Raw genomic sequence first — 17,867 nt, forward strand, 5'->3', positions numbered from 1 at the left:
CAAACTAAGCCAAGAACTGCAATAACTTCCCTATTTGCCCCTACCTATCCATTGTTTATGTATAACCTTTTATCCGCTTATTCTTAATACCAACACACTTCTCTAAACATCACACTCCAACTCTCTTTCTCCCTTGGGGCAGCACAATCATATCTTCTGTGACAGTGATGATCCTTGAGAGGGAGGTTGGTGCATTCTTCTCCTGCAAATCACAGGTAGGTTGTAACAGTAAAACAGGCCCACAAGCTTCTCCATTCCAGAATGGACTAGTCAAAAACTAGTGACGATTACATGGGTAGTGAAGGAATTACCTGCTAGAGTTAACAGCTCAGTTATCTAAGCTGTGGTAGCAGCTTCTACAGACAGTGCACCTCATATGGTGTTTGGGGTACAGAAACTGACAGCACACTTGATGCTTCTTATATCACGGAGGAGTGGTGTCTTGATATTAGGCAAAATCTTCCTCGGGGCCAGCCCTTTGAGAGCAAAAATACCCAATTCAGCCCAAAATACAGGTTCTATTGTGCTGAGCAGTGATCTCATGCAAGTGACAAATGACACCCTCAAAGTGTTATTAGCATATTTATTCTAAGCAGTGAATTTCATATACATTTGGGATTCAAGTTACAGAATATTACAAAGCATAACACTTAGAGCAATGCAAAATATAGTGAAACATGGAACTTAGATAAACATAGAGAAACATAGAGAAATATAGAGAAACATAGAGAAACACAGTCTTACGTCCCTTTAATCAGCACTGGGGAGACCTTGGGCCCTCATAAGCTAGCTGTAAACAAGCCCCGCTCAGAGGACAATGCTGAAGGACACCGTATGAGCCAATGCCGGGCACCTGTTTCTGCACGAATCAAGTCCACAGGCGATCTCCCCCTGATCCATGTGTGCATGGATATTTTATAACTTCTTGCTGTCAGTCACCATGACGCACAGTTCCAGAACTTTCCCTGTGCAACTGGCTCATGGAAAAAACCCAGCTCTCTCTGAGATGCTCCCTGCTCGCTCCTACCCCCTCCCTTGTTCCCATCTGCGCTGGCTGAGGAATGTCTTATCAGTACCTTCCCAGAGAAAAGGAAGATTAGCTTGGGGCCAGGGCTAACGTTAGTGAGGCTGAATATTCTAAGGGAAGCAGGGATGTATTAACCCCATCTGCAAGCTCTAAAAGGCATGCACTCATAGCTTAGTGTTTATAGCGCTTAAGACTGGCTATCTAAGCGCTATATAGGTGCCATGATGTTCCAAACACTCCAAAAACCTATTAGCTACATAGCTGGGGGCCCTCCCTGCCTGTCATATTCCTTGTAGCTCACTACTGCATAATGGAAGTGCTACAACAGACTACTGTCAGCATTTTTAGCACATACTTTGAATACACTATTGGCTTTCAGCGGCTAATGCTGTCATCTAAAGCCCTGATTGGCAAGGTTGCAATTTCGTGTATCACTACATTCCACCCCTATTCAACGTGTGTGCGACAAAATGCTGACTAATACCTATCAATATAGTATTTAGTGCAGCGATAAAGACCTTGGGGCTTTGCAAGAGGTTTAAGCAAACTATCTTCTAGCGGTTAGTTAGCGTGGCATGCAAGGTAAAACACTACCTAAACAAAAATGTACACAAAGTGAACAGTGACATATACCTACGCCAAGTGAACATGGACATTTACTCTAGCCAAAACCTGGCCTACACAAAAATACCTAAATCAATTTTGTATAACTGATTGTCAGTTAAAAAGCAGCATGCAGTTAAAATGTCAAGGCAATCCAGTGTAGTCTAATCTACAATGCACTATTGCATTTATGTATGGTTACCAATTCTAAAACCTGGCAGCCTTTCACTCTAAGGGCCTACCCTCCCCCTGATCCCAGGGCATTCAAGCGTGACTATGGGCTGTGTGACTAGACACTTCCCCCAGGTAGGTGGAACCCAACCAGAAACCATCTAATTTCGTGAACAAGGTGAACCCATGGGCACCAGGTTGTCTAAATAAAAACAATTCTACTAATTTACATCAAAGCATGGCATGTGTTATTCATGCAATCAAAAGCAAGCAATTCAATCCATATGTATGCTGGTAACTGTAGCTCTGCGTGCCAGTGTGTGGAGGATGGTCGCCCCCACCCAGTAAAAAGCCAACACCTGCTGATTTAACAATGTTTGCCATACAATGCATTGTGTGTATTTAGCAGTCTTGTTGACCTGCCCTATGGCAGACAAAAATGTCTTCATGTCTAAAATTCTGTTATCTTCAATTGGCTGTCAATACTTGTAGCAGTGCTGGGCATATCAATGGGCCCCACTAGGCCAGAAGTTCTATAGCAGAGCTGGCATCAGAACCCATAGTGGCCAGCTTATAGTGCACAGTTTCTATGTCACAAGCATATAAAGCTCCTGCAATTAATGAATCTAGCTCCCTAGCTACACGCACTCTAGTGATGGGCCATAGAAATGGACTCCATTTGTAGCAGCTTGGTAGTACTAAGGAAACATTGCCTCATGATAAATCTATGTCTAAGTGTAGCACTGTAATAATGAAGGTGTGCATTACCAGTCTACAATTTACATGTTGTCTTACCACTGGAAAATCTAACAGGTTCACAGTGTCTACCTTCTGTGACTTGGAGAATACCCTTCTTCAAGTGGGATATCTACCATATACAATATTAACTTTAGCCACAAACACCATACTACTATCCGGCAGTGGCTGTTTCATCACACCATGGAAAAAATTCATTTAGTCAAGTTATAGTTCATTAAATCTTGGCGAGAACACTCGCTGCAGTTCTTGGTCAGAAAAACATCACATTAGACAAATTAAACAAATGGTATCCATTCAGTGACAAGAGATGCCTGACAATGTGCCAGGCCAGTACTCTAGCAATTCCATGTGGATACTCATTTGCAGCGCTTTTCCAAAGAATTATTCCAAATGTTTACAATCAAAAGGTGACTCTTTGCATTAGTGTGCTGGAGACAGCTGTCCCCACAAAAACATGAAACTGGTTGGTTTAACAAAAAACCGTGTCACACTCTGTGTCATAAAATCAAACATCAAGTCAGTCATGGTTTCATTTACCTGCCTTAAGCTGGCTGTAAAAGTATCCAGTGTTTCAAAGATTACCATTTCAAATTATAGCTCATACACTTGGCAGCATTACTTCAATTAAGAATCTTAACCTACGCACAGGTGACTTTGATGTGCGCACCCATCTTATCTCAAAATAAATTACGCTCCTGCTTGCATAATTCTGCTGCCCCAACAGTTCATAAATCATTCTCCTGCCTACGTGCAATGTAGAATATTTTTTTTTTTCAAAAAACAAAACATCTCTGGTTAAAGCCATTCAGTTGGAAGAGGAAAACCATTTGGTTTTTTCAGATTCATCTCAACAGTGCATTTAAAAACCATTTTTCAATGTGTTAGCATTCAATTGCTGTGTCACACAGCTGTATGTGGTGCCTGATGTTACAGTCCACAATTCATTGTCCATAGTCCTTTAAACAAGAAAGGGCAAAACATGTCATTTAAATGTGTAGCATCAAATACTTGATAATTAGCCAAGTCTGCATCGTGCCAATTCAGTAAAAGTTATTACTCTGTTGGACACTATTCGCAGGTTACAGCATTGAGTGCGGTGCAGGGCACGTTAAAGTTGAAATAGCATGTCGCAGTGGCTCGCTTTCTCTGAGAATGCGTCTGACCCTTCTTTGATCAGTGTCACCCACAAACTGCATATTATCTTCCTATATTATGAAATGTCTTGTCGTGCTTTGCCTAGGCAAAATACAAACAGAAATGTTAGGATGTCATCAAAACTTCAATATCAGCGTTATCCACCCCTTCCCATAATACCACCCCCATCTTCAAAAAGTCTCATCAGGTAACTACACACTTTGTCATTGCTACTGCAATTATTTATCACCTTTCTGCATGTTTCTGGGGGCTTATTTACACTCAACCATACGGGGTGTAACTGCCTAATCACAAACTCATTTGTGCAATGCAATCATAGCTGGTCAATGGTACCTCAGACTGATCTGTGCTTTTACAAAGCCATATAGTAAGTACCCAGGTCGCACAATGCTTTTCTTTTTCACCAAAGCGATCACCAATGCCAGGCGCCAACTTGCTTCCAGTGTCCCATGATCTTGGTTTAGGTTGCCCTGCTGGCATCACTCCATTTTTCAAAGGTAAAGTCTTTCAGTATTTATCTTTCTTTTCTTAGCAGTGTCTTTTCAAGCCTCTGGTTTTTTTCACTTGTCATCATTTTTTTTTCAAAGGGCGTTTGCTGTTTTTGAACCACTCCTTTGAGTGCGATAGTCTGAGTCAGTTTCTTTTGTTGCTTCAACAAATCATTCATTCTTGCACTAAGCCGTGTGGCTTCTGGATCATGGCTAATGTGCAGTGTTCATGTTTTACTTCAAAGCCCCGCTCTGCATGTTGTCTCTTGCAAAACGGCTAAGCACTTTTGTCAGTTTTGCTTCCATCTGGAAGGCCATAATGTCTTTGTCAGTTACTCCATCCCCTGGCAATGTAGCTTGCAGTTTGCCAGATGTGTATTTTCTCTTCTCAAAGCGCCTAGAGGTTTCTTCTCCAGTGCACAGCGCTTTACTTCAGTTCACATCACATGGAGCATTGGAATGCAGCTTGCACAGCAATAGCGCTTTACTTCACTTCACATCACATCACATGGGAATGCGGTTTGCACAGTAATATCTGTTGGAATGGGCAGCTGTCTTTTCTTGGCCCATTCACAGATGCATAGGTAAATGTTCAGATGTGATGTGCCCGTCTGCCATCCTGCATGAAGCCTTTGCTCCGTACCACAGTTTACTAGGCAAATTCTTTACTTTTTGAACAGCTCTCTGTTTTTGCTCCCCCTTCCTCAGGAATGCAGGCATGTTTATCTTTCGTGTGCACCTGGCAGCGCCATTAGCACGCAGCTTATCTCTTTTGCCTATAACTCTTATACTGTGGCGGCTTCACTCGTTTCAGACAATTCATCCAAATTAACTCTTTCTTGTACTGTTTCTGCTTTTGTTTGCCTTCACACACCTCGCCCAAGACAGCTTCAAGGCACAAGCTCTGCACACACAGCAAGACTCTTGTTTTCAAAAGCGGCACTTTTCTTGTCATTTTTCTACTCCATGTAATTTTGCAAAATGTCAAAGCGTCTTTTTTTTCTTGTAATGTGCGATCTTTCAAGAGAACTCACAACCCATTAAATCTTTGTGCTATCTTATCACACACAGATGTTTCATTCTGTTGTACCATTGCCAAACTATAACCACTCAGTTCAGTGCATTTAAAAAATAAAAATGCCATATTTAGTGCAGCTCCCTGCACGTTTTTTTTCTGCAAGAACAACCCACACTCTATTGCTTGTGGGCTGTTTAATGTGTCAACAACATTTTTCCCCATGTATCACAGTCAACAGGTCACTATTTCCAAAGCATACATCACTAATGAGGCAACAGCACAAATCCATGGCATAGCATGGGGACAGTCAAAAATACTCCAGGGGCAATTTAGAAAAATATAAATTGTTTTTCCCCCCAACCATTGCAAGCTGGTTCTGCAATTTCAAATCAGTACACAAAAATCGAAAATCCAAATAACATTCACTCACTTTCCTTTTAAGTGAGTCTCTCACCCAATAAAAGCATGGCACAGCCTAAAATGCAATATAACCATTTTAGTGTGTTTCCTTTAAACAGAATTTGCCACCATTAGCACATGGAATTTTACAGTTGCCAAAAGAAAGAAAAAACTCTTTAGGCTCTCAGCACAGATGTTACTCATTCTCCTAAGCATGGCTCATTCCCCTTCCTCATTATTCAGGAATGCCAACCCTTCAAAAGCATACATCAAAAAAGACGAACCTTCGCCTCCGAACATTACAGCCCCCACTCGCTAGCACACTGGGGCTGAGTCAATGGTTAAATCACTATTCACAATTTGCATGTCAAATCCCTGCAATTATTTTTTTTTTCCTGCCCTCATGACAGAATAGAGATGAGAACTCCGTCTCATTATGCATTCCAAATTACAACTTTAAACTTGGGAAACCACATGATAAAATTCTTTTTCTAATTGAGCATACATCTTTCTTAACCATTCATCGGAGTGCTTTAAACAAAGCCATTTCCCGCTCGTTTATTGCCTTGTACTCCCTGGCACCAATCCCATGAAGGGAGTCTTAACCACACAAGCTATCGGCCACGGCAAGCCGACACAACATTGCTGCCTTTTGAAGTCTCAGAGCTGCAGTGAGACCATCAAGGAAATGCGACAGCCTGCTCCCCACTCTACACTGTGTTCTCTCACACCATTTGTCATGTCAGCATGGCACTGCTCTTCACAATCCCACCGCTGCCACCAAATGTCTTGATATTAGGCAAAATCTTCCTCGGGGCCAGCCCTTTGAGAGCAAAAATACCCAATTCAGCCCAAAATACAGGTTCTATTGTGCTGAGCAGTGATCTCATGCAAGTGACAAATGACACCCTCAAAGTGTTATTAGCATATTTATTCTAAGCAGTGAATTTCATATACATTTGGGATTCAAGTTACAGAATATTACAAAGCATAACACTTAGAGCAATGCAAAATATAGTGAAACATGGAACTTAGATAAACATAGAGAAACATAGAGAAATATAGAGAAACATAGAGAAACACAGTCTTACGTCCCTTTAATCAGCACTGGGGAGACCTTGGGCCCTCATAAGCTAGCTGTAAACAAGCCCCGCTCAGAGGACAATGCTGAAGGACACCGTATGAGCCAATGCCGGGCACCTGTTTCTGCACGAATCAAGTCCACAGGCGATCTCCCCCTGATCCATGTGTGCATGGATATTTTATAACTTCTTGCTGTCAGTCACCATGACGCACAGTTCCAGAACTTTCCCTGTGCAACTGGCTCATGGAAAAAACCCAGCTCTCTCTGAGATGCTCCCTGCTCGCTCCTACCCCCTCCCTTGTTCCCATCTGCGCTGGCTGAGGAATGTCTTATCAGTACCTTCCCAGAGAAAAGGAAGATTAGCTTGGGGCCAGGGCTAACGTTAGTGAGGCTGAATATTCTAAGGGAAGCAGGGATGTATTAACCCCATCTGCAAGCTCTAAAAGGCATGCACTCATAGCTTAGTGTTTATAGCGCTTAAGACTGGCTATCTAAGCGCTATATAGGTGCCATGATGTTCCAAACACTCCAAAAACCTATTAGCTACATAGCTGGGGGCCCTCCCTGCCTGTCATATTCCTTGTAGCTCACTACTGCATAATGGAAGTGCTACAACAGACTACTGTCAGCATTTTTAGCACATACTTTGAATACACTATTGGCTTTCAGCGGCTAATGCTGTCATCTAAAGCCCTGATTGGCAAGGTTGCAATTTCGTGTATCACTACAAGTGGCTCTTCTGTACCTTGATTACCGACCATACCGCCAACGAGTGTTCAAGTAAAACACGCACACAAGTTCCACCAGTGGCACAACTGGAGAAATATTCACGGGAGCTAGGTAGTTCCCACTCATGTTTGTGGAACTGGCAAATACTCCTCCTTAGCCTTCCTGCAGCATTCACGTCTATCCAGTGCCAAACAGCATTTGCAGTGTTGTATTTTACTGGGACGCAGGAACCTGCGGTACTCTGCTGTTTCAGAAACATGAGGGATTACTAGATGATGAGGCAGGATTTCACCACCTTGACGAGTTTGTTTGTTTGTTTTTATTATTTGTAATGTGCGCCTTACAAGCAGGGCGCAAAGGCAACAAGAGGATTGTAGAGCTTAGGTTACATAAGGCACAGCAAATAGAGTACAGCTATGGTTACAATGCTGAACACATCAACATCATCATTAGACAAAAATGCAGTGAGACATATTTACATACAATAATTAGAAATTACATGTTTCATGTTATAGCAGAGTATATAAATGGAAACAAAGGAGATCACAGAGATATAAGTTAGTTGTCATGATTCTTGATCCAGTGGATGAGTTTAGATCTGAATTGTAAGTAAGGGAGGTCTTCCCTTAGGATGGAGGAAGGGAGTTCCAATGTTGTGCTGCTTTGACAGGAAAGCTACTTCCACCAGTCATAGAGCGTTTAAATCTGGGCACCAGTAGAAGGTTACAGTTGGCCTTTCTCGAGGGGCGGCAAGATGATTGTCTAGTGAATCTCGCTATGAGGTATTGAGGGGCAGATTGGTGGAGACATTTGTGAGTCAAAGAGACTGATTTAAGGAAGATCTTGTCTTTCGTAGAGAGCCAATTGACGGATCTTCTGATGTCTGAGATATGGACTTTCTTCAGGAGACTTAAGGCTGCTCTTAAGGCATTATTTTGCAAGATTTGAATCTTGTTTGTGATGTATTTGTTACTGCCTATGTAGAGCGCATTACAATAGTCCAGTTTGGACAGGATCAGGGCTCTATCTAGGGTAATACAATTGTTAGGTGAGAGGAATGGTTTAGCTGCTCTGATTAATTTACAGGTGTATGAGGTAGCAGAAGCCATAGCATTAACCTGTTTTTTAAAGGTTAATGAGGAATCTAGATGAAAACCAAGGGTTTTAACCTCCTTAGCCACAGCAATGATGTTATTGTCAATTTTGAACGAGGAATAGTTCTGGCTTAATTTGTTGAGATTAGAAGTAGTGCCTAATATGAGGAGTTCCGTTTTGTCATCATTCAGGCATAGACCGTGTGAGGCCATCCATGCCTGGATGATGAGGTACACTCAAATCCTTGTCATAATCCCCCGTCAGCGGGATGAGGATCTGTGTATCATCAGCATAGTTCGTGTAGGTGATACCCAGGCCATCAAGATCATCGAAAAGGGGCTTTGTGAAGATGTTGTACAAGGTGGGAGAAACACAGGAGCCCTGGGGCACACCACAAGTGATGGGCATAGGGTCAGCGGCTGCTAGAAGGGAGAAGACTCGCATTGTTCTGTTGTTGAGGAAGGACTGAATCCAGTCAACCGTCTCTTGGGAGAAGTGGGCAGCAGACTCTAAGTGGTTGCATAGAATCCCATGGTCAACCAAGTCGAATGCTGCTGAGAGATCAAGGAGCAGCAGTAGTGCAGTCTTACCCTCATCTCTCAGCAAATCTATTTGTGCCTTAAGGTCTATCAGCGCAGTCTCAGTTCCATGTTGGGGTCTGAAAACTGACTGGCGGACTCCTAGAAGGTGGTTATGTTCGAGATGGTGTTGGATTTGTAGATATGCAATTTTGTCAAGGATTTTGAGTAGGAATGGCACTCCAGTGATGGGACGGTAGTTAGTGGGGATGGAAGGATCTAGATTTTGTTTTGTGAGGAGTGGGAGGACCCAGGATAGTTTCAGGTTGTTAGGTATTGTGCCTGAGGTAAAGGACGCATTTATGAGTTTGATGATAAAAAGGGAGAGTTCACAGGCTGCGTCTTTTATGATTTGTGCTGGGCATAGATCACTGTGGCAGTTCGAGGGTTTGAGAGTAAGGATAACTTTGGGTGGATACTTTGTGAAAGTTAAAATGGGGAATAGGCGAGTGGGGTGGAATCGGGATGGGTTGAGACACTGGCGCATTGGTGTTACTTGACTTAGAAGTAGTAAGGAGAGAGTCTTTTTTGTTGTTGATCTTGGACTGGAGGGTAATACTTTTGTTGGCCAGAGCGTTGTGTATACCCGTGCACCAATTTTTGTCCTTTAGGCAGGAGTATGGGGCTTGAATAGGGGATTCCACCTCTTTCAGGATTGCGAACAGCTCTTTGGTATTGGACTTGAGAAATTCGGAGGTTGTAAGAAGTTTGTTTGGCTAGGATGATTTCTTTTTTGTAGAGGGAAGCTAATTTACTCAAGTTGTTCTTGTTAGACTCGGATGGGTCTGACCTCCAAGTTTTTTCACTTTGACGTTTCTCTTGTCTAATTGCTTTTAGATGAGGAGAAAACCAACTATTCATATGTTTTCGGGGTTTGCTCTTTCTAATTTTCAGTGGTGCTATGGAATCAAGGGATGATAACATCACTTTGTTGTACATGTCTACCATGGTGAACGGGTCTGTGTGGTCCGAAATTGAGTTCAGAGTGGGTAGAATCAAAGGGATAAGATTTTCAGGAGTGATATTTCTTTTGTTCCTAGTGGGGACAGCTGGTGCTATGCTATCAATATGCAGGGGAGGTGAAGCCTTTAGTGAAAATGAGATCAGATAGTGGTCAGACCAAGGCTGAGGCATTATAGAGGTGATGGTTGTTTGACAGTTGTGCTTGGCAATCCAATCAAGGGTTCTGCCTATGATATGGGTGGCACCTGAGATCTTTTGGGTGAATCCTAATTCCTCTAAGGAGTTGTTGATCTGAGTGGCATTTAAGTCTAATGGGTCTCTAAAGCCAAGGTTGAAGTCTCCTAGAATGAGGCTATGAGAGGAGTTCTTAAGGTTATTGGAGATGTCATGAGCACTGTTTCCAAGGAGTCATGACAAGCTCAACATCCCCGGAAGCAGGCTCACAACCCCCGCTCCTGGTCCCAACCGACCCCTATCGGGGCCCTCTGGACCATGTCCTGGTGCCGTTGGCGCCAGGCTCATAAGAATTACCGGTCCCGGCGCCAGAGGTGCCGGGCTCATACTTTGGGTAAAGGTGCTTGGGTGGACTTACCTGTAGCAGACCATGCTGCATACTCACCTTCACAAGTCCTGGCAAAATGAAGCCCCAGCCTTCTGCTGGGTGGGACTATTTTTCCAATCTGGAACTACTTTCTTACCTGGGTGGGGCTGGCATCACTCCTTGACTCTGGAACACAGGAACTCTTTTTCTCTTGGGCGAGGCTGAGGAGGAAGACACCTAATCACCTCAACACTATTTAAACCACACCCGATTGGAAGAATGTGCTTCGCGTTATTCTGCATCTGCAGCAGGACGCTCACCGAGTCAGCTCCAGTCTTCTAGTGATATCTTCTGCTCCAGCCTGTGAAAACAAGTCAGATCTTCACTTACCATCCAGGGATCCAGTCTCCGGCCGCACCTGTCAGCAAAGGAACATCAGGTTAGCAAAAGGCAACGCTTTAGCAGCCGCGCTTACTTACCTGAATCCACGGCATCTTCCGAATCCCGCGGCCTCTACCTGCAAGACAAAGAACTCCGGTTAGTTCAAAAAGGGGGGAATTGGACGCAATTATATTTTCACTTACCGGAGCTGTGCGCTCCTCGCCATCTCCTCTTCTGATGCACCTCCGCACCTGCAAATCAAGAAAAAGACATTAAGAGGGGCGAATAAACCTGTCAGCAAGCATATTACTTACGTGCTCCTCCACGTGCACGGACCTTCATACTTACGTGCATCCGTATGCTCAGCATATAGCATTTCGGCACCTAAGAAACAAAGGCAAAGACTTCATTAAAAGGTGCTCTCGAACTTTACAAACCGACTAGCATCCGCTCGTGCAGAAAACGACGGCATCGCTTCTTCAGCAGCTTTAAAACCTCTGAGGCTACAAGAGACTTAAAGCAATCCCAGTGAAGTAACTGGAACCCAGCGCCCCTGCATCAGTCGCAGGATGGAGAGCCCAGCATTTACATATCTAAGGTGAGAGCTCATTCAGACTTTGGGCCTCAGGGAAAAAACGAATAAGGAGGAGAAGCCCAACCAACAACCAGCCATTAATCCCTTTTTCTTCTGCCTGCAGACACCTTACTCTACAAGTCAGACATTCCATAAGAGGAGGTCCGGTCCAGAGAACCATCCGAGTCCTGCACTTCTCAATTGAAGACACGGTAACTGTCCAGCCAGGATCTGCGCCTCCGTGGGAACCAGGTGAGCGTTACAGAACACAAAGCCTTCCAATAACTTCCTACCCAGGCGCAATGGAAACCTCAGATACTGACCAACTAGCCCAGCTATTAGGGGAATTAAGAGCAGAGGTACATGCAGCCCGCCAGGAAACGAATGCCCTGAAGAGAGAATTGATTGTATCAAAAGAACGAACTGATGATCTTGCCAGACAGTTGTTACAATCACAAGCGGGGCAAACCCCTTTGCCTACAGGAGGAAGCTACATTCCTGCAGCCTCGGCCAGTCCGGTACAAATCAACCTACCCGGAAATGTGCCTTTGGCTCCGCCCGAACGCTTCTCCGGTGATCCTAAAAGGTTTGCGGTTTTCATCAACCAGTGCCGATTGCACTTTCTGTGTAGACCAGCTGCTTTTCCGACGGACCAGACTAAGGTAGCCTTTGTGCTTTCGTATCTTAGCGGCAGTGCTGCTGATTGGTCGGTCCCTCTAGTTGCACAGGATGATCCGATTCTTCACGATTTCCAAGCCTTCCAGACCAGCATAGAAAGACTGTTTGCAAGACATTCCCAGGGCCAGGCCTTGGATAACAAACTCCTTTCCCTACGGCAAGGCAATCAGGATCTCCTGGCTTATATTGCGTCATTTAATAGGCTAGTAGTTGAAACCAGATGGCCCGAGGACAAGAGGATCACGCTGTTCCACAGAGGTCTGCGGGGAGAACTCAAAGATGTTCTAGCCCAGGTAGTGAATCCTCCTCAGGATTGTTCTGAATACATCGATTTAGTGGTCCAATTGGATCACAGATTGCAAAACAGGAAGGCAAACCGTTCCAGGTTCGAAACTCGAGTGTTCTCCAAACCACAGATTTCCACCAAGGGAGCTGAAGCCGTAGAACCTATGCAAATAGGAGTCATGAAGGGCCCTTTAACCCAGAAAGAACGCGACAGGAGAAGACAGTTGCAGTTATGCCTCTATTGTGGAAATTCAGGACATTTCCTTCGAGAATGCCCAGTGAAACCTTCAAAGAAGACAGTGGGAGCTTCTGATAAAAATACCGAAAGGCCCGAGCCGGGAAACGACCTCACCCGACAAGTGTAGAGGTCCGCTTGCCGAGCGTTAAAACCAGTTCTTTGACCTCGCATTTCACAGTTTCAATAGTCCTCATGAATCCAGAGCAACCGGATCGTTTGCATGCTATTAAAGCATACATTGATAGCGGAGCAATCGGCAATTATGTAGACCACGAAATGGCTTCCAGGATGAACCTACCCCCTGTCCTAAGGCAATTAAAGACGTTATTACCACAGTGGATGGTACGGAAATAGCTTCTGGACCAGTGACCCATACCACCACGGAAGTGACGTTATTAAGTCAAGATGGACATTGTGAGGTGATCATGTTCGATGTGATCAAGGCTCCTCAATTCCAAGTAATATTGGGTATTCCCTGGTTGGAGAAACACAATCCTCAAATTGATTGGCGAGCAAAGACAATACGGTTTCCAGAATGTGCCCCCACTTGTTATCCTCGGCCCAGTATTGGACTAGCAGCGACAACACCCGAAATTCCGCAACTGCCTATAGAGTATCAGGAATTCCAAGACGTTTTTCAGAAGGAGCAGGCCAATACTCTACCTCCCCACAGGTCGTACGACTGTCAGATAGACCTGATACCCGGATCCACTCTCCCCTGTAGTAGAATATATGCCCTTACCGAGCCTGAGAATCTTCATTTGCGACAGTATTTGGACCAGTACCTAGCCAACGGATTCATCCGTCCTTCAAAGTCTCCAGTATCCTCAGCTCTGTTCTTCGTGCCGAAAAAAGAAGGTGACCTTAGGACCTGTATAGATTATCGTGCTGTCATGATGCCTACCTCTAAGGAGCCAGGCCGGGCCCAGCAACCCCAGAGGCAGACATCATTTTCCCCAGGGAAGTCTCAGCGGGCCCAAGTCGGGGCCCTTTGGACTCAGTCCTGGCGCCTTAGGCGCCAGGCTCATAGCGGATCCCAGTCCTGGCGCCTTAGGCGCCAGGCTCATAGAAGAGGATATGTGTTTAAGTGCTTGGGTGCACACTTACCTGATGCAGACCTTGCTGCTTCATCCAGGCCCTCTTGAGGCCTGAATGGGACTACTTTACCTGTAGGACTACTTCACCACCCGGGTGTGGTCGGGGAAGGATACATACCTGATTGGTGGAAGGATACATACCAGGAACTTCTTCCAAGGCTATTTAAACCCCACCCGAACAGCCACACGTTCTTCGCGTTGTTCTGCACCTAGCAGCTGGACGCTCACCGTGTCAGCTCCTGCATCCTGACTTCAGCCACGCCTGCCAGCACCCTGGAACACCTGCCAGGGGAGAAAGGAAGAGAATAGGAGGAGAAAAGCCCTTACCTGCTAAATCTGCATCCCGGAGTTATTTCTCCAATGGCCCTGAAAAGGAAGACATCATTTTAAAGGCATTTTGTTTCGATCGCTGCAGCGCTGCATTTTACTCATCTTTGCAAGGCGCTTCCATCTTCAGCAGCGATCTTCCGGATTCAGCTACGCCCCGGCGCCTAGAGGAAAAAAGACAAGAACAAAGGTGAGAGGGAGAAAAGGAATAAGGAAAGCTCACTTTCCTTTTAAGTCTTACCTGTTGGATTATTCCCACTGCCTTTTGGGTCCTGCCGCTTCCTGGCATCTCCGGACCCCGGCCCCTATGGGGAAAAAAGACAAAGACATTGAATGAGCAAATGCAAAGACATTTCCTGAGCGCTCATCCAGAACTGTTTCACTTCGGGTCGGCGCCATATCTCCGGCACTCCGAACCCCGGCCCCTAAGGGGAAAAAGACATAAGCATTAGCGCTTGCTGCAATTAGACAACGAACATTATTATTAAGCTTGAACTTTTGAACAGTACTTTTACAGCGCCTTACCTGAAGAGTCAAGCTTACCTGAACTCCCATCAATCCTCAATCCAGTGAAGTAACTGGGTTTCAACGCGCCCCTGCATCAGAAGCAGGATGGAGAGCTCATCCTTCCAAACCCTAAGGTGAGGCTTCACGGGGAATCGTGGAGGAGGTATCGTGGAGGGTTGGAAGGAAGTGGGAGGCTTGAGCATTGTTCCACAGTTGGTAATACTCCCTTTTCACGCACAGGAGGGTATCCAACGAGCCAGGGAAGCCAGACTAGAGGGGCCCTTCCTGTCCATCTTCAGAGTTCTGCGCCTTCGACGCCGCGCCTCCGTGGAACCAGGTGAGCGTTACAGAACGCGAAGCCTTACCACAATTTCCCACCTGGGCGCTATGGAGACTTCCGAGACAGATCAGCTGGCCCATCTTTTAGGGGAATTACGGGCAGAAGTGCACTCAGCCCGCCAGGAGGCTAATGCTCTCAGAAGGGAACTAATCCTATCCAAGGAAAGAACTGATGATCTGGCCAAAAGGTTATTGCAGGGCCAGGCAGAGCACACTCCTTTACCTGTTTCCGGAGATATTTCTACAATAATGGGTTCGAATAACCCGGTACAAATCAATCTACCTGGACACATGCCTTTGGCCCCGCCGGAACGTTTTGCGGGGGATCCCAAGAAATATGCCGTTTTTATGAACCAATGCCGTTTACACTTTTTATGCAGGCCCGGGGCCTTCCCCGACGACCAGACCAAAGTAGCCTTTGTACTATCTTATCTCAGTGGCTGTGCTGCAGATTGGTCTATTCCATTGGTAAATCAGGATGATCCCATTCTCCGGGATTTCCAGGGCTTCCAGGCCAGCATGGAAAGATTGTTCGCTCGACACTCGCAGGGACAGGCCCTTGACAACGAACTGCCATCCTTACGACAAGGTAATCAGGATCTTTTGTCCTACATCGCCACCTTTAATAGACAAGTTGTGGAAACCGGATGGCCTGAAAATAAAAGGATCACATTGTTTCATCGAGGCCTGCGCGGAGAGCTTAAAGATGTTATAGCTCAGATAGTAGATCCACCCCAGGCCTGCGCAGACTACATAGACTTAGTGGTTCAACTTGATCACAGACTTCAAAATAGAAAAGCAGATCGGCTCAAGTATGAAACCAGAGTACCTATCAAGACCCACGTTAACTCCAAGAGTACTGACGTTTCCGAACCTATGCAAATTGGCAGTGTTAAAGGACCATTAACGCAGAAGGAACGAGAGAGAAGGCGACAAATGCAACTTTGTCTGTATTGCGGAACTTCCGGTCACTTTCTTCAAAGTTGTCCAGTTAAACCTCCCAAGAAGGTGGTTGGAGCCACTGATAACGAGTTATTGACACCTGGTTCGGGAAACGACCTAGCCCGACAAGCGTAGGGGTCCACTTGCCGAGCTTGAAAACAAACTCTTTGACCTCGCATTTTGTCATGCCAATGGTGCTTGTGAACCCAAAACAGCCTCAGCAGTTGCATGCTATAAAAGCACACATAGACAGTGGAGCTATTGGAAATTACAGAGACCGTGAATTGGCTTCCAGGATTAAGCTTCCTCTCCGCCCGAAAGTAACCCAAGATGTAATTACTACAGTTGATGGAACCGAAATAGCCTCAGGGCCTGTAACGCATTCCACAGTTGAAATCACTCTGGTGGGTCAGGACGGACATCGGGAAGCAATCGTGTTTGATGTGATCAAGGCCCCACAATTTCAAGTACTTCTTGGAATCCCTTGGTTAGAAACACATAATCCGAGAATAGACTGGCGAGCAAAGAAGATAACTTTTCCTGATTGTGAACCAACCTGTTACCCAAGGAATCCAGCTATGGGTCTAGCCTCTGTAACTTCCACCCCTGTACAGCTACCATCTGAATACCAAGAATTCCAAGACGTTTTTCAGAAAGAGCAGGCTAACACCTTACCTCCCCATCGATCTTACGATTGCCAAATCGACTTGGTACCCAATGCACAACTACCTTGTAGAAGGATTTATGCTCTTACTGAACCTGAGAACCTGCATTTGCGCCAGTATTTGGATCAATACCTGGCCAATGGCTACATTCGCCCATCAAAGTCACCAGTCTCTTCCGCTTTGTTCTTCGTACCTAAAAAGGAAGGAGACCTTAGGGCCTGTATTGACTACTGCACTCTAAATCAGATAACGATTAAGAATCGTTACCCTTTGCCCCTGATACCTGAGCTTATCGACCAAGTAAAAGATGCTCGTGTGTACACCAAGCTAGATCTCCGAGGAGCTTACCACCTGGTACGTATAAAAGAGGGCGACGAGTGGAAGACTGCATTCCGCACCAAATTTGGGCTCTTCGAATATCAAGTAATGCCCTTCGGTTTGTGCAACGCACCTGCCGCCTTTCAGTACTTCATGAATGATGTTCTTCGGGAACTTATCGATGTTTGTGTCATCGTTTATATTGACGACATCCTGGTGTATTCCTCCTCAGAATCTGATCACAGAAACCATGTTAGGGCAGTTCTTGAGAAATTGCGCCAGCACAAATTAGTTGCCAAGCTCGAAAAATGCGTTTTTCATACCACAGAAGTGGAGTTTCTCGGATTCATCCTGACACCTCAAGGAATCCGAATGGATTCGCGGAAAGTGGACGCCATTCTCAAATGGCCATCTCCTAGCTCTGTGAAGGGAGTGCAAAGCATGCTTGGCTTTGCCAATTTCTATCGAAGGTTCATCCCGGAATTTTCTCGAACTGTTCAACCCATCAAAGCTCTCCTAAAGAAAAATAAACGCTTTGAATGGACTCTTGAGGCTGAACAAGCCTTTCAGGACCTGAAAACCAAATTCACCTCTGCACCTGTATTGAAGCACCCACGCCCAGATCTCCCTTACATCGTGGAAACCGATGCATCCAGTTCGGACATGGGAGCTGTCCTGTCGCAAAGAGACCCAGAAACTAACCAACTACACCCTGTAGCCTTTTGGTCCAGAAAATTCTCTCCACCTGAACTCAATTACGCAATTACCGACAAAGAACTACTGGCTATTAAATCAGCTTTCAAGGCTTGGCTTCACTATCTTCTCGGTGCAAGACACACCATCACCGTAATTACGGACCACAGAAATTTGCAGTATTTAAAGACGGCCAAAGCTCAATCTTCGCGA

This window comes from Ambystoma mexicanum, chromosome 8 (assembly GCF_040938575.1).
Source record: "Ambystoma mexicanum isolate Mex_15411 chromosome 8, UKY_AmexF1_1, whole genome shotgun sequence".
Lineage (NCBI taxonomy): Eukaryota > Metazoa > Chordata > Amphibia > Caudata > Ambystomatidae > Ambystoma > Ambystoma mexicanum.